This window comes from Mobula hypostoma, chromosome 8 (assembly GCF_963921235.1).
Source record: "Mobula hypostoma chromosome 8, sMobHyp1.1, whole genome shotgun sequence".
Classification (NCBI taxonomy): domain Eukaryota; kingdom Metazoa; phylum Chordata; class Chondrichthyes; order Myliobatiformes; family Myliobatidae; genus Mobula; species Mobula hypostoma.
Window position 1 is genome coordinate 119,801,771 of NC_086104.1, and position 25,237 is coordinate 119,827,007.

A 25,237-nucleotide genomic window follows, 5' to 3' on the forward strand; every position below is an offset into this window, starting at 1 on the left:
GCGAGTATATTTACAGGTAGAGGCTGGAGATTCACGACTTTCAGGGGTTTATTGGTAAACTTTTGCAAGGAGGAAGCCAGAGTCGTTTGGGAGAACTAGTACATCTTCCAACCCAGGAGAGATTCGGCGGTAACCCGACTCTTGCCGCGGATTCTTCATTCAATACTCATTAGTATTTGAACTTCAGCCCGCTGTTTCTCAGAAAGGTGGCCTTCATTATCACTCTCCAGACCGGAAGAGTTCTGGTTTGGGCCACCGCACATTGGGAACGTAGGTCAGAGATTTCCGCAGAATCAGAGGAGTTCATGGCTGCCATGAGGAAGGTGCTTCATCACCCCGCCGGAACCAGTTGAGTCTCAAACGAGGTAATGAAGATTTGACAGCGGGGAAAGCGGGGGAGGATTAGGTCAGCGGCCAACTCCGTGACTGGATTTCGGACCTTAGCCCAGGAGTGTGGTTGGAACAAGAAGGCCTTCAACATGCTATACCGGCATGTACAGAACGATGCCCTCGCCTTGGGAGAGCCAGCAGATAACTTAGAAGATCTGATCGACCAGTCTGTTCGACTCGATAATCGTCTGACAGAACGAAAGTGGAACCACTTCAGGAGGTCGAAGACAGCCAGTCCGAGCTCGGTCCTTACGCCTCGCAGTTCTACTCCTGAACCACAAGGCATGGCCAGCCCGTCTCCTGCACAAGATCCAGTCGAACCCATGCAGATCAGTTGCACTAGACAGTCCGCCGAGGAGAGGTTCTAGCGTCAGAGTCAAGGTCGCTGCTTTTACTATGGGGAAGCAGATCATCTGTAGGCCGAATGTCCGAAGATGCAACCACCTGGAGAGCTGCTACGACCGTCCACTGTAGGAAGGACGGTGGAGGTAACATCCACTACTCCCAATCCCACGGATTCTGGTTTCGTGTTGAAGGCGGCATTCGCCTGAGTTAAGAACTTGAGCAGGTGAAGGCTTTTGTGGACGCGGAGCAGCGGGTAATTTTCTGGATTTAGAAACTGCCTGTCCACTCGACATACCACTCTCATAGTTCTGCTAGTCCTTGCCCGCATCTGTCTTGGCCGACCGCTAGGTTCCGGGTAGATCCAGCAACAGACTGTGGATTTGCAGATGAGGAGAGGGGATTACGTGGAAGACATTAGTTTCTACATTATTGACTCTTCACTTATACCGCTGATCGTCGGGTACTCTTGGCTTTCCAAGCATAATCCAACCGTGATTTGGAGAGAGGGGAGAATCATTGCTTGATCCAGTCATTGTAAGAGGCCTTGTTTATGGCACTAGAGACACCCAAGCTCTTTGGTGACCAACGACCTATAATGGGGCAGGCTTCAGTGCAAGGAACCTGGATCTAATCCAGTCCTCAAGAGCGGACAACCTGGTCCTGGCTAATGGGAGAGTGCGGATCCTGAAACAGTCTGGTTGGAATCTTACAGGAACTAGACAGGGAATTTCTTGGTCCGGAGAAGACCAAGAAGATGCCTGAGCAACCTGGGAGACTTGCCGCTAAGCTGAAAGGATCCAACAGCCAGGTCTCAAGGAAGAGAAAGATTCCTTTACGCCAAACCTTGAAGCGTATTCCCGGGGACGCAAGAACCCTCAGTAACGCCTCGTTTTTGTTTTCTGTGGATACAGACGGGTAGTCAGACTTTTATTTGGGCAATGTTTCCACGGATGAACTTTGTGAGCTCAGAGAGAAGACTCGGAAGTCGTCAAATCGCCCCTGTCACCAAAGAAGTCTCACGAGTCGTCTTTGAGGAGATATCTTCAGCCAAACCGGTCGAAGTCCCTTCTGTTTAGAAGGAGTTAGCGGAGCCCTTATAAATGATGCGCTCTGGGATACCCTGCATAAGTATGCTTTCGTCTACTTGTATAATATCCTAATCTTGAAATCCATGGAAAAGCACGTCGTTTACATGCGGGACATTTTAAAGAGGCTGGACGTGGAATTTACGTTAGGTTGGAGAAGTCCGGGCTTCATGTGACAGCTGTTTCATTTTTGGGTTTCATGATCTTTTATGGTAATCTCACAATGTACCCTACCAAGACCCAGACAGTCAGAAACTGGCCACCATCACCTAATTTCAAATGGGTCCAACAATTCCTGGGGTTTGCTAACATCTACCGGAAGTTCATCAGGAGCTTCACCTGGGTGGCAGCTCCGCTAACGGTCCTAAGAAATCCATGGGCCCTTTTGTCTGGACTGACAAAACAGAGCAAGATCAACGATTTACTACAGCTCCCATCTCGGTTTCTCCCAACCGGGACCTTCCCTTCATTGTGGAGGTGGACGACTCAGACATCAGAGTAGGTGCTATCTTGTCTCAACGATCACTTTCGGACATTAAACTGCACCCGTGCGCATTCCTCTCCAGGCGGCTATCCTCGGCAAAGTGGAATTATGACGTCGAGAATCAGGAGCTTACTCGCAGCTCTTGTGATCTGCTGTTTGATTAGCCTTTGCAAGTACTAGCCGTGCGTTCTGCAGATGGTGCATAGTGCAGCTAAGGTACACTATTGGGAATATTTTAATATCTCTTTACCCAGTCTTTGAAACAACACCGGCGGTATCAGACAATAATGTCAAAGAGAACCTTTTATTCCACAAGTGCACAGTTAATGCTTCCAATTATTCCACTGCGATCTCTTTCCAATCACAAGTGGACTCATATTTGCCAACCAGTGTATCGCCATTCACTATTCTGTACCCAACACCAGGACTGTTCTTGTGGGACAGACTGGAACAAAAACCACACCCATTCCATACCCTCAGAAGTGCACAAATGACCAGTCCCGTTCCAAGAAGCCAAAGTCTGAAAATGTGAATGGCATCATGGAAAGACAATGTGGTGGACAGCGGGGGGCCTACACCGTGGACAGAGCAATGCTGATGGAACCCTGCGCCGTGGGAGCACTGGATGCTTTTAGGTCACTGTCCCAAGGTGGAGAAATTCTCAGAGAGCGCCCCAATGAAGAAGAGCTGGAACCAAGAGGCCCCTGATGTTTGGAAGAGCAGTGCTGAGGGAGGAATGTGGATGGGTGAGGGGGTTGTGGATTAGTCATGGTTGTAGGATCTTGCTTTGTACAGTCTGGTATATTACTAATTACGAGTAATTAATTATCTCGCTACTTACACTGCACAGATAGTGGGAGGGTCTGCTCCGATGATGTGATATCACAAAACACAGGACAGACGAAGACTGAAAAAAAGTAACAAAACCACATAATTATAACATATAGTTACAACAGTGCAACAATACCATAACTTGATGAAGAAGTTCATGAGCACAGTAAAAAGTTCAAATGTCCCACATCTCAGGCAGACAGGAGAAGGAAGAAAATCTCTCCCTGCCATGCCCGACCACAATCTGTGTTTGAGTCATCCGAAAACTTTGAGCCTCCGAATCAGCTCTCTGACACCGAGTACTGAGTGCCATCTCTGTCTGAGTGATTCGACCTCAATCTCGGTCACCAACAGCAGGCAAAGCTGGGAATTTGAGGCCTTCTCTCCAAAAGATTCCCAACCGTGCAGTAACAACAGCAGCAAACTGGCGTTTCAGAAATTTCTCCAGATGTTCCTCTGTGCTTTCAAGTCCGTCTCCATGAAATCAGAATTGTCCAAGGCCCCTAGTTAATGGATACGATATGAGTTTGGGCTCCTCATCGAAGAACAGATGTGCCAGCATTAGAGAGGGTTCAGAGGATGTTCACAAGTATGATTCTGGGAATTAAAGGGTTATCATACAATAAATGTTTGACAGGTCAAGGTCTGTACTCGTTGAATTTCAGAAGTATGGGGCGGCGGGGGGGATCTCAATGAAACATTTAGAATGTTGAAAGTCCTAGAGAGATTAGATGTGGAAACGATGTTTCCCATTGTGGGGGACTACAGGACAAGAGGGCACAGTCTCAGGATAGAGGAAAGCATCTTTGACACAGAGATGTGAAAAAAAAAATTTTAGCCAGAGGGTGGTGAATTAGTAGACTTGGTTACACAGGCAACAGTCCCCCTAGTAAAGCAGATGTTCTGTAAGGTGAGTTGAGGAAGACCCTGACCAAGTCAACTCACACAAAGCTGTGGGGCCTGAAAACAGACAAGGTTGGGTTCCAAGATTGTGCAGCCCAGATAACTGAGGTGCTGACGATATATTCAATATTTCTCCTGAAATGCACATTGTTCCCCCCGGTTTTCAAGACAAAAACCTTCATTCCAGTTCTAAGGAAGGTGACAGTATTCTGTTTAAATGAGTATTGTCTGGTACCTTTAAAATCAATTATTATGAAATGCTTTGAGTGTTGCTCATGGAACGCATTAAAGCCTTATTCCCGGTCACATTGGACCCTTTGCAATTCGATTATTGCTTGAATTGATCCACTTATGATCAGTGACCTCTGCCCTCCACTCTGTGCTGCCCCAATTGGAAGATGGGGTATCATATGTCAGGCTGCTGTTATAAACTTCATTTCGGCATTAACACCATCATACTCCAGGAAATAGTGGGGAAACTACTCTCACCGGGTCTTAAAAACATCCTCTGTAACTGGATCCTGGACTTCTTAACAGAAAGGCCACAATCAGTCTGTGCAGGCAGTAATGTGTCTCGTCCCATAACACTGAGCACGGGTGAGTTCCCTGGAATTCACACTCCTGACACGTGACTCAAACCGTGCCATCTAGTTTGCAGATGACACAACATTGGTTGGCCTCAGCAACAACGATGATCAGTTGGAGCACAGAGAGGCTTCTGAACTCCATGCCATATGGCATTCAATGTCTCACCGGCAAATCTGTCTGTGCCTATAATGTTTAATTTATAACGTTTACTTTATTAATTTATGCTTAATTCCTCTGTAGATTTTATCCTTTAAGTTATTGTGCATATATGTTATGTGCTTTACAGCTTGGTCCAGAGAAACATTGTACCATTTGATGGTAAACATGTATATAATGAAATGACAATAAACTTGACTTGATTCGATGAAAGAGGGGAGAAGAGACTATATCCGGTGTGTGGGAGTTTTTGACAATGCTGGCTGCTTTACTCAGGCAGCAGGAAGTGTAGGCAGAGGCCATGGAGGGGACGCTTGTTTCTATGATGTGCAGTTTCTTGGCAAAGGCAAAGCAGTTGCTGTACCAAGCCGTGATGCATCCGGTCAACATGCTTTCTATGATTCGAACAGAGAAGGAAGTTCATGCTGAAACTGAACCTAAAGCTGTGAAAGTTAAAATTATTGCTTGTCCCTGTGGATGTGTAACCAGTGATTTGATATTTCAGTGTGCTATATAGAGGGTGTGCAGTTATCCACTGAGGATAGTTGAGCATTCTGTCTAGTTCTTTGCAATTTTTTCCAATTCTCCACCCTCATCACGAGAGACCCTCAGAATCATTCTCCAATCAACCAGCAGAATTGAAATCCCTGAAGCTAGAATAATTTCAACTTATTTCTACCACACATGCCGACTTTTTCTCGAAATCTGACTACCATACTAGGGGTTCACAACCTGAGTCTGTGGTCCCTTAGTTAATGGTAGGGCTCCATGGAATAAAAAAGGGAATAGATCCCCTCTACTAGGCTTTTCAGAATGCTTCACTGTGGCCATAAGTCCATAAGACAGAGAAGCAGAAATAGACCATTCGGCCCATTGAGTCTGCTGCACCATTCCTTCGTGACTGACTTATTATCTCTCTCAAACCCCATTCTCCTGCCTGCTTCCCATAACCATTGACACCCTGACTGATCAAGAACGTATCAACCTCTGCTTTAAATATATCCAATGACTTGGACCGCACAGCCGTCTGGGGCAATGAATTGCACAGATTCTCCACCCTCTGGGTAGAGTGATTTCTTGTTTCTGCCTCTATTCAAAACATTTCTCTGAACACTTCTTTGTCCTGCCTTGCCCCCGGTGATGACCTAAGCACACTTTCCCCATGCCTTTCCCCTTTCTAGTACTGCTGGCGGAACGCATCCTCTTTTCTTTCTTCCTCCCTGCATTTAACACTTCACCTTTCTCTGTAAAAACTACACCTGTCTTTTCTCTGCTACCTCCCATCCTATAATTATCTCATTGAAGTCTCCCACGATCCTCCTGTCGATCCACCCCTTCTCCAAGTTCGCTTCATCTGTCAGCTTCAAAATTCTGATCAGTGCCAAAGTTCCAGTCATTAACATTTACTCATAAAGAGAATGCACTTCAAAAGGCAAAGCTAAAATAAATTTATTATCAAAGTGTACATGTGTCATCATACACAACCCAGGGATTGAATTTCACATTAATCCAAGAAGTGCAATAGAATCAGTGAAAGACCGCACCCGAAAGGACAGACAATCAACTGATTTGCAAAGAGAACAAGCCGTGCAAACACAAAAGAGAAAAAAAAACAATAAATATTGAGAGCATGAGCTGAAAAATCCTTGAAAGTGAGTCGATAGTTCGTGGGAACTGTTCAGTGATCTGATCCACTCTGTACTTCTATTCATTCTGAAGGATAACATTTTCAGATTTAATTCTTTTCTGTTGCTCAACAAACTCTCAGTCCAGTCTGTTTACAATTCCATATCTCCTTCAGACATTGGACACATCTGGCCCATCGAGTCTAAATCTGACAGTTTATGGGGTGATACCAACTCCCACAATTTTTTGTAAATTCCCCACAGTTCCTCTCAGGCTGCACTGAATAGCTGTACAGTTGGAACGGTTTAAAATGGCCAATTAACCTATTCAGGCTTCACACCCAATCCTGACGAGGTCTCGCATCACTTGGCTTTTCGAAACTATCAGCTGGATGCCCCTCATCATCCCTATTTATTGATCAAGAGAATCTGAAATTTGAACAAGATAACTGGTCCAGCTGGGGTCGGGGTTGCAGAGACAGGGAGGGGTGTGTGGTCCAGAGTGGGGTTACAGAGAGAGGGAGGGGTGTGTGGTCAGATTGGGGTTACAGAGAGAGGGAGGGGTGTGTGGTCCAGAGTGGGGTTACAGAGAGAGGGAGGGGTGTGTGGTCCAGAGTGGGGTTACAGAGAGAGGGAGGGGTGTGTGGTTCAGAGTGGGGTTACAGAGAGAGGGAGGGGTGTGTGGTCCAGGGTGGGGTTACAGAGAGAGGGAGGGGTGTGTGGTCCAGAGTGGGGTTACAGAGAGAGGGAGGGGTGTGTGGTCCAGAGTGGGGTTACAGAGAGAGGGAGGGGTGTGTGGTCCAGAGTGGGGTTACAGAGAGAGGGAGGGGTGTGTGGTGAGATTGGGGTTACAGAGAGAGGGAGGGGTGTGTGGTCCAGAGTGGGGTTACAGAGAGAGGGAGGGGTGTGTGCTGAGATTGGTGTTACAGAGAGAGGGAGGGGTGTGTGGTCCAGAGTGGGGTTACAGAGAGAGGGAGGGGTGTGTGGTCCAGAGTGGGGTTACAGAGAGAGGGAGGGGTGTGTGGTCCAGAGTGGGGTTACAGAGAGAGGGAGGGGTGTGTGGTCCAGAGTGGGGTTACAGAGAGAGGGAGGGGTGTGTGGTGAGATTGGGGTTACAGAGACAGGGAGGGGTGTGTGGTCCAGAGTGGGGTTACAGAGAGAGGGAGGGGTGTGTGGTCCAGAGTGGGGTTACAGAGAGAGGGAGGGGTGTGTGGTCCAGAGTGGGGTTACAGAGAGAGGGAGGGGTGTGTGGTGAGATTGGGGTTACAGAGAGAGGGAGGGGTGTGTGGTCCAGAGTGGGGTTACAGAGAGAGGGAGGGGTGTGTGGTGAGATTGGGGTTACAGAGAGAGGGAGGGGTGTGTGGTCCAGAGTGGGGTTACAGAGAGAGGGAGGGGTGTGTGGTCCAGAGTGGGGTTACAGAGAGAGGGAGGGGTGTGTGGTCCAGAGTGGGGTTACAGAGAGAGGGAGGGGTGTGTGGTCCAGAGTGGGGTTACAGAGAGAGGGAGGGGTGTGTGGTCCAGATTGGGGTTACAGAGAGAGGGAGGGGTGTGTGGTCCAGAGTGGGGTTACAGAGAGAGGGAGGGGTGTGTGGTCCAGAGTGGGGTTACAGAGAGAGGGAGGGGTGTGTGGTCCAGATTGGGGTTACAGAGAGAGGGAGGGGTGTGTGGTCCAGAGTGGGGTTACAGAGAGAGGGAGGGCTGTATGGTCCAGAGTGGGGTTACAGAGAGAGGGAGGGGTGTGTGGTCCAGAGTGGGGTTACAGAGAGAGGGAGGGGTGTGTGGTCCAGAGTGGGGTTACAGAGAGAGGGAGGGGTGTATGGTCCAGAGTGGGGTTACAGAGAGAGGGAGGGGTGTGTGGTCCAGATTGGAGGTTACAGAGAGAGGGAGGGCTGTATGGTCCAGAGTGGGGTTACAGAGAGAGGGAGGGGTGTGTGGTCCAGAGTGGGGTTACAGAGAGAGGGAGGGGTGTGTGGTCCAGGGTGGGGTTACAGAGAGAGGGAGGGCTGTATGGTCCAGAGCGGGGTTACAGAGAGAGGGAGGGGTGTGTGGTCCAGAGTGGGGTTAAAGAGAGAGGGAGGGGTGTGTGGTCCAGAGTAGGGTTACAGAGAGAGGGAGGGGTGTGTGGTCCAGAGTGGGGTTACAGAGAGAGGGAGGGGTGTGTGGTCCAGATTGGGGTTACAGAGAGAGGGAGGGGTGTGTGGTTCAGAGTGGGGTTACAGAGAGAGGGAGGGGTGTGTGGTCCAGAGTGGGGTTACAGAGAGAGGGAGGGGTGTATGGTCCAGAGTGGGGTTACAGAGAGAGGGAGGGGTGTGTGGTCCAGAGTGGGGTTACAGAGAGAGGGAGGGGTGTATGGTCCAGAGTGGGGTTACAGAGACAGGGGAGGGGTGTGTGGTCCAGAGTGGGGTTACAGAGAGAGGGAGGGGTGTGTGGTCCAGAGTGGGGTTACAGAGAGAGGGAGGGCTGTATGGTCCAGAGTGGGGTTACAGAGAGAGGGAGGGGTGTGTGGTCCAGTGTGGGGTTACAGAGAGAGGGAGGGGTGTGTGGTCCAGAGTGGGGTTACAGAGAGAGGGAGGGATGTGTGGTCCAGTGTGGGGTTACAGAGAGAGGGAGGGGTGTATGGTCCAGAGTGGGGTTACAGAGAGAGGGAGGGGTGTGTGGTCCAGAGTGGGGTTACAGAGAGAGGGAGGGCTGTATGGCCCAGAGTGGGGTTACAGAGAGAGGGAGGGGTGTGTGGTCCAGAGTGGGGTTACAGAGAGAGGGAGGGGTGTGTGGTCCAGAGTGGGGTTACAGAGAGAGGGAGGGGTGTGTGGTCCAGAGTGGGGTTACACAGAGAGGGAGGGGTATGTGGTCCAGTGTGGGGTTACAGAGAGAGGGAGGGGTGTGTGGTTCAGAGTGGGGTTACAGAGAGAGGGAGGGATGTGTGGTCCAGTGTGGGGTTACAGAGAGAGGGAGGGGTGTGTGGTCCAGAGTGGGGTTACAGAGAGAGGGAGGGGTGTGTGGTCCAGAGTGGGGTTACAGAGAGAGGGAGGGGTGTGTGGTCCAGAGTGGGGTTACAGAGAGAGGGAGGGGTGTGTGGTCCAGAGTGGGGTTACAGAGAGAGGGAGGGGTGTGTGGTCCAGAGTGGGGTTACAGAGAGAGGGAGGGGTGTGTGGTCCAGAGTGGGGTTACAGAGAGAGGGAGGGGTGTGTGGTTCAGAGTGGGGTTACAGAGAGGGACGGCTCTGCCTGCGAGACCTATACCACAGTGCAGCAGTCCCTGGGCTGAGCAAAAATAATGTCACTGTTGGATTGAATGGGTTAATCATTTGTGAATACTTCCTCTTTATGTTTCCCCTTCTTGATTTAAGTATTCTCTTCAACAATTTTATCCACACAGTGAAGCTGCTGCAGGAGAGGGCAGTGACCCCTGATGTGTCTGTCTGATTAACTCTGGAGACGAGCAGTGGACTGATCCTGGGTATGTAATTCCATGCTTGTTACCAACTCTGGCAAGAACTGGTTGAGATGTTGTACAGAGTCCGATCATTGATGTAATTTTTGGGGTTCTACGTCCTGTTTAAAGCTGGTGAGACTGTACAGAGTCCGATCATTGGTGGACTTTGTGGGCTTCTATGTCCTGTTTATTGGTGGACTTGTGTGTGGCTCTCAACTCCCGGCTTTATCCAGGACAGCAATGGGCTCTCCAGACCACCATGCTCCTGCTGTCTCATCTGCCCTTTTGACCACTTTAGGTCTGTATCCTTCTGTTCCTGCCCATTCTCGTGCCTGTTCCAGTGCCTCTTGAACATGCTGAATGTATCTGCCTGGAGCATCTCTGGCAATTCATTCAAAACTAAACCGGCTGAAAATTATTTCCTCTCAGATCCCCTTTGAAACTCCTCCTTGGTTCCTTCGCCCTGCTTCTTCTTGTTGCTGGCACCTCTGCCATGACAAAAATCCATACTAGTGATCGACCTTCTCTGTGCCTCACCTTTGTTGAGGGGAAGAGAAGGAGGGGGAGAGGGCGAGAGGGCGAGAGGGGGAGAGGGGGAGAGGGGGAGAGAGAGAGAGAGGGGGGGAGAGGGGGAGAGGGAAGAAAATGGATGTCCTCCAATTTAGGAGGCATTCTGGTAAATCTCCATTGAGTTCCTTCCAGCGCAATACCTTCCAATGTATAGTGCGATGACCGTAACTGCACGCAGTTCTTCTAGTGCAGTCTGACCAGATGCTTGTAACATTGCCATGATCTGATTAAATGGCGAGCAGGCTCGACAAGCCAGATGAACTACTCCTGCTCCTAATTCTCATGTTCTTATGTGGATCGAACGGTCTGTACTGTGCCGTTCTGTTCTATGTTTTGCCTATAAACTTTATTGATATTCAAAATATTTACAAGAATAAAGCCTTTCCTTTCTTAAGTCCGCAGACTATGAGTTAATTAGCGTTAATCAAAAGCACTGTTGCCGTACATTCCGCCCCCTGGGATGGAATACTATTTCAATTATTCAGAGGGCTTCCTCACTTCACCCTATCCCCCCTCCCTCCATCTAGTGGTGGAAGAACATTACTCTGTGGTGTCCCCTCCCCCCACCGAACCCCTGCGGCACAACCTCTACATGCACCAGAAAATGCCACACAGCACTTGACAGCAAACAGTTGTACCGAGCTGGGTGGTATTGTGCCAAGCGATCAAAATCGCCGGGTTAAGAGTTCAGTCACCGGGGAGGCGTGGATTCAAATCCCAACCACTGCCAATGGGCAGGGCTTCTGATTCTTCTCTCCCGCCAGGACAATGCACCAGAAAATGTTTCCCTCGATGAGGATGGGGAATTAGTTATGACTTGTCTGGTTCTGTTTGTAATGTGACTGCTGTGGTTTGAATTTTTAACAAATGTATTTTTTGCGAAAAAGGAACGAGCCCTTGCGGCGTCTTGACACGCAGCGGCGGTCGGATTTTCCACCTGCGAAAGAGGCCGCTCTCCCCAACTGAAGTTCTTTTACAAGGGTGTCTTTCCCATGTACATCGGGCACCTGGGGTGGAGGGTGCTACATAGAACGGTGCTCTGTAATAAGTTCACAAACAAGAGAACATGTGCAGATGCTGGAAATTCAAGCAACAGACTCAAAATGCTGGAGGAACTCAGCAGGCCGAAACGTCGACTGTACTTTTTTCCATGGATGCTGCGTGTCCTGCTGATTTCCTCCAGGATATTGTGTGTGTGTGTGTGTGTGTGTGTGTGTATATTTGCTCACAGGGTGCCTGTGAAGCGTTTAGTGCAGTAGTGTGGTAGTGCTTATAGTCAGTGTATGCCGCATAGTGCTCTCTGCTTACAGCTATTGCCGCTGCCTAGCCTTCTTAATAGATGGTGAAAAGAGGAGCCGAGTCTGTAAGCCTCCTTCTGCCAGTACAGAACCTCTCCACCATCAAGACTCCTGCAGTGTCTCCTTGCGGCCACACACGGAAATTGGGTATCTTACTGTCCCAGGTTAAACTACAGGGGACCTCGGAGCAGCAGTGGGCCCCAGAAACGTGGCCTGCAGGCCCATCACTATGTGAACACGCCCTGGCTCTCGTCAACCACTGTCCCAGCTATGGGCAAATAGTCCCACTGCCTCGCGGTAAGTCTGTTGAGACAAGGCTAAGGGAGCACACTCTGACAGAAAAACAATGCGCTGGCGCGTGCAATAGGCAGGCCTTAACAGACCAAGGACATGGCAGCCTCCTGCAGCCAAGATATGGGATCGGTTGTTCTGGGATCACCCTTGTCACTGGGATTTACCTCATCATGGTGAAGTTAGTGCTACTGGGGATGGCCCACCCCGTGTGGCACTTTAAAATCTTCCTTGCGCAGGTCTCCACCTCTGACCACGGTGAACAATACATATGGTTGAAGTCTGACGGCGATGGAGCGTCTGGCAACGGGAGCAGGTATGAATGGACTGGGAGCTCCTAGTCAGAACCCTGCACAGCAGCGGCACAGGGTATTTGGTCGCTAGCAGCTGGGACTGAGTGGCAGCTGTTTTCGGCAGACCCCTGTGCGGCTTAGCAGCCCTATTTAGGGACCGCATTGCTCACCCCAGTTGGGGTAGGGCCCAGAAAAGGTGGCCTAAAAATTGCCCATTCAATCACTCACCTGGATAGGTTACTACGCTTATTGGGTTTTCCACTACTGTGGTCGAAATAAGAAACAATACAACCTAAAACTGGCAACATGGAATGTAAGGACTCTCCTGGATTCGTATGGAATCTCTGACAGACCTCATCGGAGAATAGCCTTGATCGCTGCTGAGCTGAGGTGCTACAACATCGACACTGCTGCCCTGAGTGAGACCAGGCTCCTGGATGAAGGCACCTTAACAGAGGAAGGGATGGATTGCACCTTCTTCTGGAAAGGTTTCTTTCTAGGTGGACAACATCTCCACGGAGTAGGATTGGCCATCAAGAACACCTTTCTACCAAGTCTCACAGAGACACCTGTTGGCATTAGTGAAAGACTAATGACCCTCCATATCCCCCGGCAAAGAAACGCTATGCCACGATTCTCAGTGCCTATGCACCAACTTTGCCATCTGAGAATGAGGTCAAGGAATGGTTTTATCAGACATTGGATGAAGTTCTTTGCTTGATTCCTAAGAACGATAAGATCCTTTTGCTTAGAGATTCAACGCCAGGGTGGGACCGAACAACATGATATGGAATGGAATGCTAGGTAGGCACGGTATTGGCAAGGTGAATTCAAATGGCATGAGGCTACTTACTCTTTGCTCTGAGCATAACCTTACCATAAGCAATACCATCTACCAGCAGAAGGCAAAATATAAGACCTTGTGGATGCACACTCGCTCTAAACATTGGCACATGATCGACTTCATCATTGTGAGACGTAGTGTCATCAAGGATGTTCTCATCTCCCGTGCCATGAGAGGTGCAGAGTGCATTGTGGCCAAGCTCCATATGAAGGTACGCTTTCAAAAACCCAATAAAAAGCAGCTAAATTGCAACTGCCTGAGAAACACAGAAGCAAGAAGTGAGTTTCGACGCATCCTAGCTGAGAAACTAAGGGAGCCGGTACCTTGTCTGACCTCAGAAAATACCATGGAACAACAGTGGACTTATATCAGCTCTGCGCTCTATGAGGCAGCAGCCCAATCCATCGGCCATTAGAGCAGGAACCACCAAGACTGGTTCGACGATAACTCAGACACCATCCACAACTTGCTTAAGGACATGCACAAAGCACATCGGCCAACTTTAGACAACCCTCCATCCACCGGCAGCAGGCAGCATTGGCAGGCAGCTCGGGGGAAAGTGCAAAAGGCAATACGGGCCATGCAAAATGAGTGGTGGACTGAAAAGACACATGAAATACAGTCCTTTGCCAATAATAATCGCATGCAAAATTTTTACAATACTGTCAAAACAATCTACGGCCCAACAAATCGATGCGTTACTCCCCTGAAAACAGCAGATGGTCTAACACTTCTGAAGAATCAGAATACCATTCTGCTGAGGTGGGCTGAGCATTTTAATACCCTGCTTAATCAGGACTCTGACGCAGACCCCACCATCCTGGACGAACTGCCTGGTGAGCAGTCTACCACCAATCTTCCAGGAGGTTCTATCAGCTGCCCATTCCTTTAAGAACAACAGGTCCCCTGGCACTGACAATATCCCTGCTGAGTTACTGAAGAACAGAGGGTACACGTGTATGCGCACACTCTGCCGGTATATCACCAAGGCCTGGACTGATGAGAATATCCTACAGCAATGGAGAAATGCAAACATCGTTGTTATCGTTGTTGTATCGCTGCCACTGTTACTGTGTGATCCAGAATATCTGGAGGGGAAGGCCCCGAATCCTCGGCTTTGCTTATTGCTTGGCGGCTGGGACGGGGACGAAGCGCAGGGCAGAGATGGTGCTCGGTGCTCGGTGTCGAAGGTCTGGTCAGAGGCTCGAAGTTTTTCGGACTGACTTAAAGTCACCTGTGGCCGGGTACTTCCAATGCATCAACAGTTGACGGTGCCTGGAGGTTTATGGCAGAGAGAGTTTCTCCTTTCTGCTGCCTGCTATAGGGGACTATCGGGAGTCGATCAGAACTTTGAGACTTTTTTTTTTACCGTTCCAATGGTCTGCTCTTTATAAAATTATGGTATTGTGTTGCACTGTTGTAACTATATGTTTTAATTATGTGGTCTTGTCAGTGTTAGTCTTTGGTTTGTCTTGTTTTTTTTGTGATATCACTCTGGAGGAGCATTATATCATTTCTTAATGCATGCATGCATTTTGAAATGACAATAAACGAGGACTGAGTGTCCTCACAATCTAATCTAATTTATAAGAACAAGGGTAACAAGGCCATCTGCAGCAATAGTAGGGGCATATCACTCCTTTCTGTTGCTGGAAAAGTCCTCGCTAAGGTGATGCTTCAGAGACTCATCAGCAACATCACTGAGTCATGCTGCCTGAATCGCAGTATGGATTTAGGAAGAACAGGAGTACGATCAACATGATCTTCACAGCCCAGCAGCTTCAGGAAAAGTGCCTGGAGCAACATCAGGACCTGTTTATGGCCTTTGTTGACCTCTCCAAAGCATTCGACACTGTGTAAATGGAGCTCTTATGGGATGTCCTCCGCAGGTTTGGCTGTCCCAATAAATTTGTTAACATCCTCCGCCAGTTCTAAAATGGGATGACTGCTCGGGTGACCATAAGAAGACAAGAGCCCGAGCCCTTCCTTGTATGCACAGGGGTGAGGAAGTGGTGTCTACTAGTGCCAGTGCTCTTCAACATCTTCCTCTTGTGTGTTACCAAGCTTCTCCAAAACGATATTGAAGACAGCCGAGGTGTGGCAGATTAGATGGCAACCTCTTTGACATCAGGAGGCTCCACGCAACCACTAAACTCCGTAGAGAGCGGGTCCTGGAGCTGCAGTATGCAGACCACTGTGGTCTTGTTGCCCATACTCCGGAGGATCTTCAGACTGTCCTTGCTCTGGCAGTGAGAGCGTACAGCAGTATGAGGCTGACTGTCAATACCACCAAGACAGAAGTGGTTTGCCAATGGAGTACCAGTATCCCACCCACTCTACCTGCCTTCGCCGTTGGTGATGAAAAACAGTCAGTAGTGCTGTCTTTCAACTATCTGGGATCATTCTGTTTGAGGAGAGCGGCATTGACAGCGACTTCCAAGCCGCATTAAACAGGCATCAGCTGCCTTTGGGAGACTTCAGCGTAGAGTCTTTCAGAAGAGGAGCCTCCACAAAGGTCGCCGTAACCCAAGCGGTCTGTGTCACCACCCTCCTTTGTAGCTGTGAAGCTTGGGTAACCTACAGCCATCACATCAAGTCCTTGGAGTGTTTCCACATAAGCTGCCTCCAGCGCTTCCTGGGAATTACCTGGCATGAGCGGGTGCCTCACACTGAAACACTTGTAAAGACCAATTGCGTATTATTGAGGTCATGATCACAGAGCGTCAGCTGCAGTGGCTGGGGCACGTGATAAGGATGCCCTCATGTCATCTACCCAGCAGAGTGTTATTCAGTCAGCTACATCATGATCGATGCTCAGCTGGAGGGCCGAAGGAGCACTTAAGGAAGTGCAAGATTAGACCCGAGGACTTGGAGGATGTTGCTGCTGACCGTACCATTTAGTGACAACTGTGTAGGGACAGGTTTCGTATTCTGGAGATGGAAACAACAACCAGAAGACAACAGAAGAGAGCCAGGAGAAATGCAGCCATAGTTGCCACCGCTACCACCACTACCACATATACATGTCCCACCTGCAATAAAGCATGTGGGTCCAGGATAGGACTGTATAGTCATCAAAGATCTCACCGTTAAAGGAGTAGACGTCATCATCGGATTTCGATGGACAACTGAAGAAAAGAAGAAGAGTGTGTGTGTTCATGTAGTAAGTTCATCAGTTTGTACGGGGATCTCCAGCTACCTCTCGCTTCTGCGGACCGGAAGAGACTGAGTATCACATGTACATGGAGTGTGCGAGGCTGCAGACCCCATCCGAGTATCTGAAAAGGCTGCTTCTCTCGGGATGCATTTTAGCCCCACCTTCTTCACATGCGGTCACCCATGGGGTGGGAAGATCGTGGGGGCAAGGAGGGAGGAGGATGTACTGGTAAACTGGTTCCTGGGGCCGCTAAACATTGCTATCCATGGGTCCCAGCAGCGGGCAGCGGAGGGCTCTAAACTCCCTGCCTTATTGCACTCAAGGTGTCACCGGCTAATCTGTCTGTGCCTTATAATATTTAATTTATTAAATTTACTTTGTTTATTTATGTTTAATCTATCTGTAGATTTTAATCATTAAGTTATTTGTGCATGTATGTCATGTCTATTACTGTGCTTTCACGTTGGTTCAGAGAAAAGTTCCATCATTTGGAGGTATACGTGAAGATAATTAAATTACAATAAACTTGACCTGACTTGTTGGGAGAGGGGAGAGGTGAGAGTGTCTGGGGTGTGTGGGGTTTTTGACAATGCTGGCTGCTTTACTGAGGCAGCAGGACGTGTAGGCAGAGGCCATGGAGGGGAAGCTTGTTTCTGTGATGTGCAGTTTCTTACGGTCACAAACAGAGCGGTTTCTGCATCAAGCTGTGATGCATCCGGTCAACATGCTTTCTATGATTCGAATACAGAAGTAAGTTCATGCTGAACCTAAACCCAAAACTGTGAAGGTGAAAAATATTGCTTGTCCCTGCGGATGTGAAACCAGTGGCTTGGTGTATGAGTGTGTTGGAGGGTGTGCAGTTATCCACTGAGGATAGTTGAGCCTTGCGTCCAGTTATTTGCATTTTTTCAGTTATCCACCGTCATCACTAAAGACACACAGAATCATCCTCTAGTCAACTCGCAGAACTGAACTCCCTGAATCTGGAATAATTTCAGTTTATCTTGTGATGAAAGAGGGTTACAAAGAGTACACATAGACTAAGATGTTAACTGTCCTGTGCTGGCACCAGTGGGATCAGCAGTTGATCTGCCAGCTGTCTTCAGGAGAAAGAGAGATAAGGAAGACAATGGAGCAGCATTTGGAAATGTTAATGAAGAGACGAGAGAGTTTAACAGAAGGAGACACCAGTCTGAGAACTGTCAAGATCGGCTCCTGTTTGAACCCTGAACTGTTTGAAGTTTGATGGACAGGCGATACCCCAGCAGGGGGATAAAAAGGGACAGGTTCGCTAAGGCAGCACACACACGACACCACGAGGTAATGAGACCCTGGAAGCGGTGCGCCTCCCACAAGTCGGTGGGAATTTTTGGAGGGCTGGTCGCGGTACCAAGCCATAGACGCACAGGGTGGAAAGTTACGATCGGAGGGAACCTGGTGTTTGTCCGCCCTTGCCTGGGTGCCAGGTTCACTGCAGAGGAACGATCATATCTGAAACGGAGGGGTCACAGTCGGTGACCTCAGAAGACATTACAAAGGGCTGGCCCGAAAGCTGACTGCGAGGAATATCGAAGGACTGTGTGGAAGCCGTTTTGAATATTCATTGGCTTTCGCCCTCTCTCTCCTTTCCCGGCCTGTCCACCGCCACGGCAGTGATTACTGTGAACTGAACTGAACTCAATTGAACTGAACTTTGCGTCACTTTGAAACTGGTCATTTACCCCTAGACGACGATAGAGCTTGATTGATCTTATTATCCTAGTTCTGTGTACATGTGTGTCTATCATTACTGAACTGTTGTATTTATTATCCTTTTGATTAGAGTACTGTGTTGCTTATTTCTTTAATAAAACTTTCTTCGTTCCAGTAATCCAGACTCCAACTGAGTGATCCATTTCTGCTGGTTTGGCAACCAAGTTACGGAGTAACAATCTCTACCACACAGACAGACCTTTTCCCAAAATATGATGACCAGACTGAACAGTAGACCAGGGGTTCCCAACCTGGGGACTCCGGACAGTTGGTTAATTGCAGAGGTCCATGGCATAGAAAAAGGATTGAAACCATTGTACTAGGCTGTTCGGAATGCTTCATTGTGACCATAAGTCCATAAGACATATGAAGCAGAAATAGAGCATTCGGCCCATTGAGTCTGCTGCGCCATTCCATCGTGGCTGATTTATTATCTTTCTCAACCCCATTCTCCTGCCTCCTTCCCATAACCATTGACACCCTGACTAATCCAGGTCCTATCCACCTCTGCTTTAAATATATCCTATAATGTGGACCCCACAGCCACCTGGGGCAATGAATTGCTTAGATTCACCACCCTCTGGTTAAAGTGATCTCTTTTTTCTGTCTCCATTCAAAACATTTCTCTAACCACTTTTTCACCCTGCCTTCCCCCCTGTGATGAATGAAACACAATTGTTCCAAGTCTTTTCCCTTTCTACTGCGGCTTGCAGAATTACATCCTCTTTTCTTGTTTCCTCTCTGCATCTAGCACTTCTCCTTTCTCAGTAAAATCCTGCACCTGTCCTTTCTCTGCTACCTCTCCATTCTATATTTATCTGCTTGATTTCGCCAAGGATCCTCCTCTCGATTCACCCCTTCTCCAAGTTCGCTTCATCTGTCAGCTAGGAAACTCTGTCCAGTGCAAAATTTCCGGTCATAAACATATTTTCTCAAAGGTAATCCACTTCAAAGGTGCAATGATGAAATAAATTTATTATCAAAGTATACATGTGTCACCAGACACAACCCTGAGAATGAATTTCTTGCGGGCATACACAGTAACTCCAAGAAGCACAATAGAAACAATGAAAGACCGCACCCAAAAGGACGGACAATCAGCAAATGTGCAAAGAGAACAAACTGTGCCAATACAAAAGAGAAGAAAAAATAAATATCAAGAACATGAGATGAAAAGTCCTTGAAAGTGAGTTTATATGTTGTGGGAACAGTTCAGTGATCTGATCCACTCTGTACTTCCACTTAACATGCAAACATATCATTTTCAGATTTAATTCTTTCCTGTTGCTCAATAAACTCTCAGTCCAGTCTGTTTACAATTCTGTATCTCTTTAGGACATTGGAGACATTTGGCCCATCGAGTCTAAATCTGACAGTTTAGGGGTGATCCCAACACCCACATTCTACTCGTAAATTCCCATCACTTCCTCTCAGGCTGTGCTGAATAGCTGTACAGTCGGAACGGTTTAAAATTGTCAATTAATCTATCTGGGCTGCACCTTCAATCCTGACATGGTCTCGAATCACTTGCCTTTTCGAAACTATCAGCTGGATTCCGTTCATCATCCCTATTTATTGATCAAGAGACTCCGAAAATTGGATGAGACAACTGGTCCAGAGGGGGTGGGGTTGCAGAGACAGGAATGAGTGTGTGGTCCAGAGTGGGGTTACAGAGAGAGGGCGGGGTGTGTGATTACAGAGAGAGGGAGGGCTCTGCCTGAGAGACCTCTCCCACAGTACAGCAGTCCCCAGGCTAAGCTAAAATAACGTCACTGTTGGATTGAATGGGTTAATCATTTGTGAATACTTCTCATTTTGTTTCCCTTTCCTAATTTAAGTGTACGGGGTCTTTCTTTTTTGTATGTAAAATTTTAAATGGCTTCTTTGTTATGTTATACTTGGGAATGGTTCTTTGTTATGTTAAATGCTGAGAAAGTCTCTAGCTAGACATTTGCTTTGGTTAATACAGACAGCAGGTGCTATTAGCCAATTTGTTTTCGGATGATAATGCTGTCTCATATGACTGGGGACGGGGTTTTTGGCGGGGAGTCAGAGGAGAGACGGGGAGGATGGTGGACAGGGTTTTTGGGGGGGAGTCGGGGGAGAGACGGGGAGTTGGAGGAGAGTCGGGGGGTCGGAGGAGAGATGGGGAGGACGGCGGACGTGCGGAGATGTTCCGGTCGATCACTTCGGGTGGTCCCGAGCCGTGAGTCGACAGGATCCGGGTGGTCGTCCGGATTCGATTGAGCTTCAACGGTTGCGCACGAAGAACTTGGACTTTGATAAGTCGTAGCGCCTCCTTTTTTTCATTACTTCCTTTTCTGTATCAAATTTATATTAATGTCATAGACTTAGTAATATCTATAAAGTGTACTTGGTAAAACGTACTGGGTGTGCTGGCTGATGATTGATGTTAGGGATTGATTCAGGCGGCAACCGACTCCGTGGGAAGCATTGAGGCAGGTGCTGGGTGGGATTTCCCCTGGACATATACGAGCCAACATAACTGAGCGTTACAAGTGGGGGCTCGTCCGGGATTTGGATTTTCGGTAAAGCTGTAATAGTCATCGCATTAAGTAGTGCGAAGATGGATCGAGATAAGATTGTAAGTTGGTGTGAATTAGAGGATGTACCGGTGAATCATGCCTGCGTGCTAAGTGGGGTCGATTTTCGAATTTCGGCAGATGTACTAGTGCGAGGGTTGAGTTTGATTAAAGGTATCGGGCAGGTAGAACTTATAGCTAGAAGGTGTGGGAAAGAACTGGATTCCAGCTGGATGTTGGTGTGGACGAGTGCCAACATCTTGACATTGGAACTATCAGTGACAGTCCACGTCCAGGGGGAGGCGGGGCTGTGGGGTCTCCACACCCGGAGGACAAACGTGAGGATTGCCGGAGGAGGAGCCAGATGAGGCCCCTGGGGAGATGCCAGTAGACAGGGCTGGAGGCGTGGAGTGGGAAGGCTTGGCCAGGCCCCATCCCCCAGTTAGGGGTGAGACTTCCGAGTTAGCGGCTGCCATTACCTCCCTGGTGAGAAAGGTTTAGGGGCCCCGCCCAAAGCTGAGTATTTTCTCAGGAGCCAGGCCCACCCTGGAAGGGGAGGATGACAATGAGGCATGGATTGAGAATACGTCCCAGTTGTTAGAGGCATGGTCAGTGTCGGATGAGGAAAAGAGACAGCGATTGGTGGAAAGTTTAAGCAGTGGGGCGGCAAGTGTAGTCCGCGAGTTGAGAGCGGAACACCCTTTGGCTTCCCTTTTGGAGTGTTTGGACGCTTTGGAGGAAGTGTTTGGACTGTCAGGCGATCCCTGGAGACTTTTAGCGGAGTTTCAACAAATGGGGCGGGGAAGAGTGGAAAAGCTCTCAGAATACATTTTCCGGCTGGAAGGGAAGCTTACGGGGCTGCGGCGCCGAGGGGTAGTGCAGGCGGACGAAGTGGCGAAGTTGAGGATGAGCCAGATATGTAGAGGTTCCCTGGAGGATGACAGGATGGCTTGGAGTATCCGGCAGTCATATAAGAGGAGCCCCCCCTCCATCATTCGGGCAGCTGATTAGAGAGGTGCGGGAGGAGGAGAGTGCTTCGGGCCGAACAGGGGGCTCGAACTCCTGGGGACAGCTTTCAGCGGTTCAAGAGGTGGTAGCTGGGTTGAGATCAGAGAAATCCAAGGGGTCCCGGGAGAGAGGGACCCACCACTTGAGGGGATGGACGGGAGGGTACCCTCTTCGGGGGGCGTACCGGGAGGAGAGAGGCGGCAGGTAGCGGGTGCTATAACTGTGGGAGGGAGGGGCATTTCCGGCGGGAATGTGAGTGGCTGGGGGTGAGCTATAGCCGTGGGGTAACGGGTCACTTGCGGAGGGATTGTAAGAGACGAGATGCTCCGAAGGGGGACGGCTTCCGGGCCACTAAGAAGGGAGAGGTGTCGGGAAACTTAGGAGAGGCTCAATGAGGGAATGGACTGGAGTCTCAGGAAGAACACGTTCCCAGAAAGCAGCCATGGAACCCCCGAAAGTACAAGCCCTTATTCCGGAAGGACTGGTGGGACCCCATTCCAGCATGTCCCTACAGATAGAGGGAATCTTTGCAAAAGCCATCCTTGACACCGGATCACAGGTCACCTTACTGTACCGGTTGTTCTACAGCAAATATCTGAAGCATTTGCCAGTAACCTCGTTTAATGCACTGGAGATTTGGGGCATAAGTGACGGTGATTACCCGTACGATGGGTACCTGTCAGTGAGATTGGAATTCTCGGAGGGCGATGTGGGAGTGTCGGAAGCCCTTGAGATGCTGGTGTTGGTCTGTCCGGACCCGGTGGAAACCGGTGGAGCTGCCCTGCTAGTGGGGACTAACTCCCCTCTGGTGCAATGGTTCTTGGGAGCCTGTAAGAAGAAGGCAGGGGAGAACTTTCTGGAGACCAGAAAGGTCTACACCCAGTGTTTCACTACACCCAGTGTTTCGAGCGGTGTATGAAGGAGTGGGTGACCCCCAAGGGCTGGATCCTGAGTGCAAATGAGGGACGGTATGGTGCACTCAGGCGAGGCCTAAGGTGATACGGCCAGGGGAGGCGGCATTAGTGATGGGGACCCCCAGATTCCCCGGAGTACCGGTGGGCAAGGCCCTGCTAGTAGACGCCCCAGACAACCTGGAAGGCGAGTCCCGGTTCCCAGCTGGGGCACTGGTGAGACCTGAATTGCAGAGGCCCTCAGCTGTACAGGCACGGCGGATGGGGGTGATGGTAGGGAACATAACGGACAGGGAGATCACCTTTAAGCGCGGGATGCCCCTCGCGCACTTGTTCCTGGTGACGGTGATGTCTAACACCCCCGTGAGGCCCACTGGAGGAAAACCATTGGAGAACCGGGGCTGACAAAGGAGGCCTTTAATTTTAAAGACTCCCCTGTACCACCGGAGTATAAGAGCGGGCTGGTGGAGAAGATGCTGAAGCTAGGGGATATCTTTTCTCAGGGCGAGTGTGATGTGGGATGTTCCAAGAGCACTCGGCACGCTATCCGGGTGACAAAAGACACCCCGTTTAGGGAGAGGTCGTGGTGGTTGGCCCCAGCAAATGTGGAAGATGTGCGGCAGTTGAAAGACGCAGGGATTATTGCGGAGTCCTGAAGCCCCTATGTGTCCCCCATAGTGGTGGCAAGGAAGAAAAATGGGAAGGTACGCATGTGCGTGGACTATAGGACCCTGAACCGGCGCACGGTTCCTGACCAGTATATGGTCCCAAGGGTGGAAGACGCATTGGCCTGTTTAAGTGGGGCGCAGTGGTTTAGTGTATTGGATTTGCGGAGTGGGTATTACCAGATTCCGATGAGTGAGACCGATAAAGAGAAGACGGCCTTTATCTGCCCCCTGGGATTTTTCCAGTTTGAACGAATGCCCCAAGGCATATCGGGGGCCCCAGCTACCTTCCAGTGGCTCATGGAGAGGACAGTGGGCGATATGAACCTGCTGGATGTATTGGTGTACCTGGACGACCTGATAGTGTTTGGATCTACGTTGGAGGAACATGAGGAGCGGCTGCTGAAGGTGCTGAGTTGGCTGAAGGAGGAAGGATTAAAACTTTCCCTGGATAAATGTCAGTTCTGTAAGACATCGGTCAGCTATGTTGGGCAAATAATCGCGAAATGGAGTGGCCACTGATCCGGGTAAGATAACCGCAGTAACCACCTGGCTGAGACCCCAGAAGGTGAGCGCCTTACGCTCGTTTTTGGGGTTTTGTGGGTATTACCAGCGATTCCTGAAAGGATATGCGAAAATGATTCACCCATTGAACCAGCTGTTGTGTGGTTATCCACCTGTGGGGAAGAAAAGGAAGGGAGACCGAGGGCCGGAGGTAGGAGGATACTTGAACCCGGGGGAGGCTTTTGGACTGAGGTGGGATGCTCAATGTGAAGAGGCGTTCCAATCTCTAAAAAGGGCGCTGACACGGGCCCCGGTGTTGGCTTTTGCTGATCCCCGGAAGCCATATGTTCTACACACTGATGCCAGTCACGAGGGTCTGGGGGCTGTCCTGTACCAGGAACAGGCAACGGATTGAGGCTGGTGGCATTTGTCAGCTGGAGCTTGTCGCCATCTGAGAGAAACTATCCCACTCACAAGCTGGAGTTCTTGGCGTTGAAATGGGTGGTGGTGGACAAGTTGAGTGACTATCTATACGGGGCCCAGTTTGAGGTGAGAACTGACAACAACCTCCTCACTGATATCCTGACCTCAACAAAGCTGGACACTACTGGGCACCGGTGGTTAGCAGCCTTGTCTGCCTATGAGTTCAGCCTGAAGTACCGCCCGGGGAGTCGGAACATCAACGCAGATGCTTTATCTTGTCGGGCGCATGAGGGATCGGGCACGGATGAGGAGTGGGAGAGTGTCCCTGCCCCAGGAGTGAAGACCATGTGTCAAGTTGGGAGCGACGGGGAAGTAGGAGCACAGATGGGAACGGATCGGGCAGTAGATCAACTGGGGGCTGACGATGATGCGTTACCCACTGTTTACTGTAAAGTGACTGCTCTTAGGAACAGGCAGCTGCCGGAATTGAGTCCCCAGGAAGTAGAGGCGGCTCAGCGTGATGACCCGAGCATTGGCACTATCTGGTACGCGGTTAGCCAGGGTGATATGGGGCAGGTGGAGAAGGCGAATCATGCCTCCGTTCCCCTACTACTGAAGGAGTGGCCCCGGTTGAAGCTGAAGAACCAAGTCTTGTACCGGGTCACGTCGCCTCCGGACCACCCCTGGTGCTGGCAGCTGTTCATGCCTGAGAAGCATCAGAAGACTGTGCTCCAGGCTCTACATGATGATTCCGGGCACTTAGGGGTAGAGAAGACCTATGGATTAGTCAAGGACCGGTTTTACTGGCCCTGGATGAGGGGGAAGGTGGAAGAATACTGTAAGACCTGTAGCCATTGCGTCAGGAGGAAGACCTTGCCTGCGCAGGCGGCTCCTCTGTCCCACTTGCAGAGTGCGGGACCCATGGACCTGGTGTGTATGGATTTCCTGTCTATTGAGCCAGACACCAGCAACACCGCGAATGTCTTAGTCATCACGGATCACTACACTAGATATGCGCAAGCTTTTACTACCAAGGACCAGAAAGCGACTACAGTGGCGAAGGTGTTATGGGAGAAGTACTTTGTTCATTATGGCCTTCCCCGGCGGATCCACAGTGATCAGGGACGGGACTTCGAGAG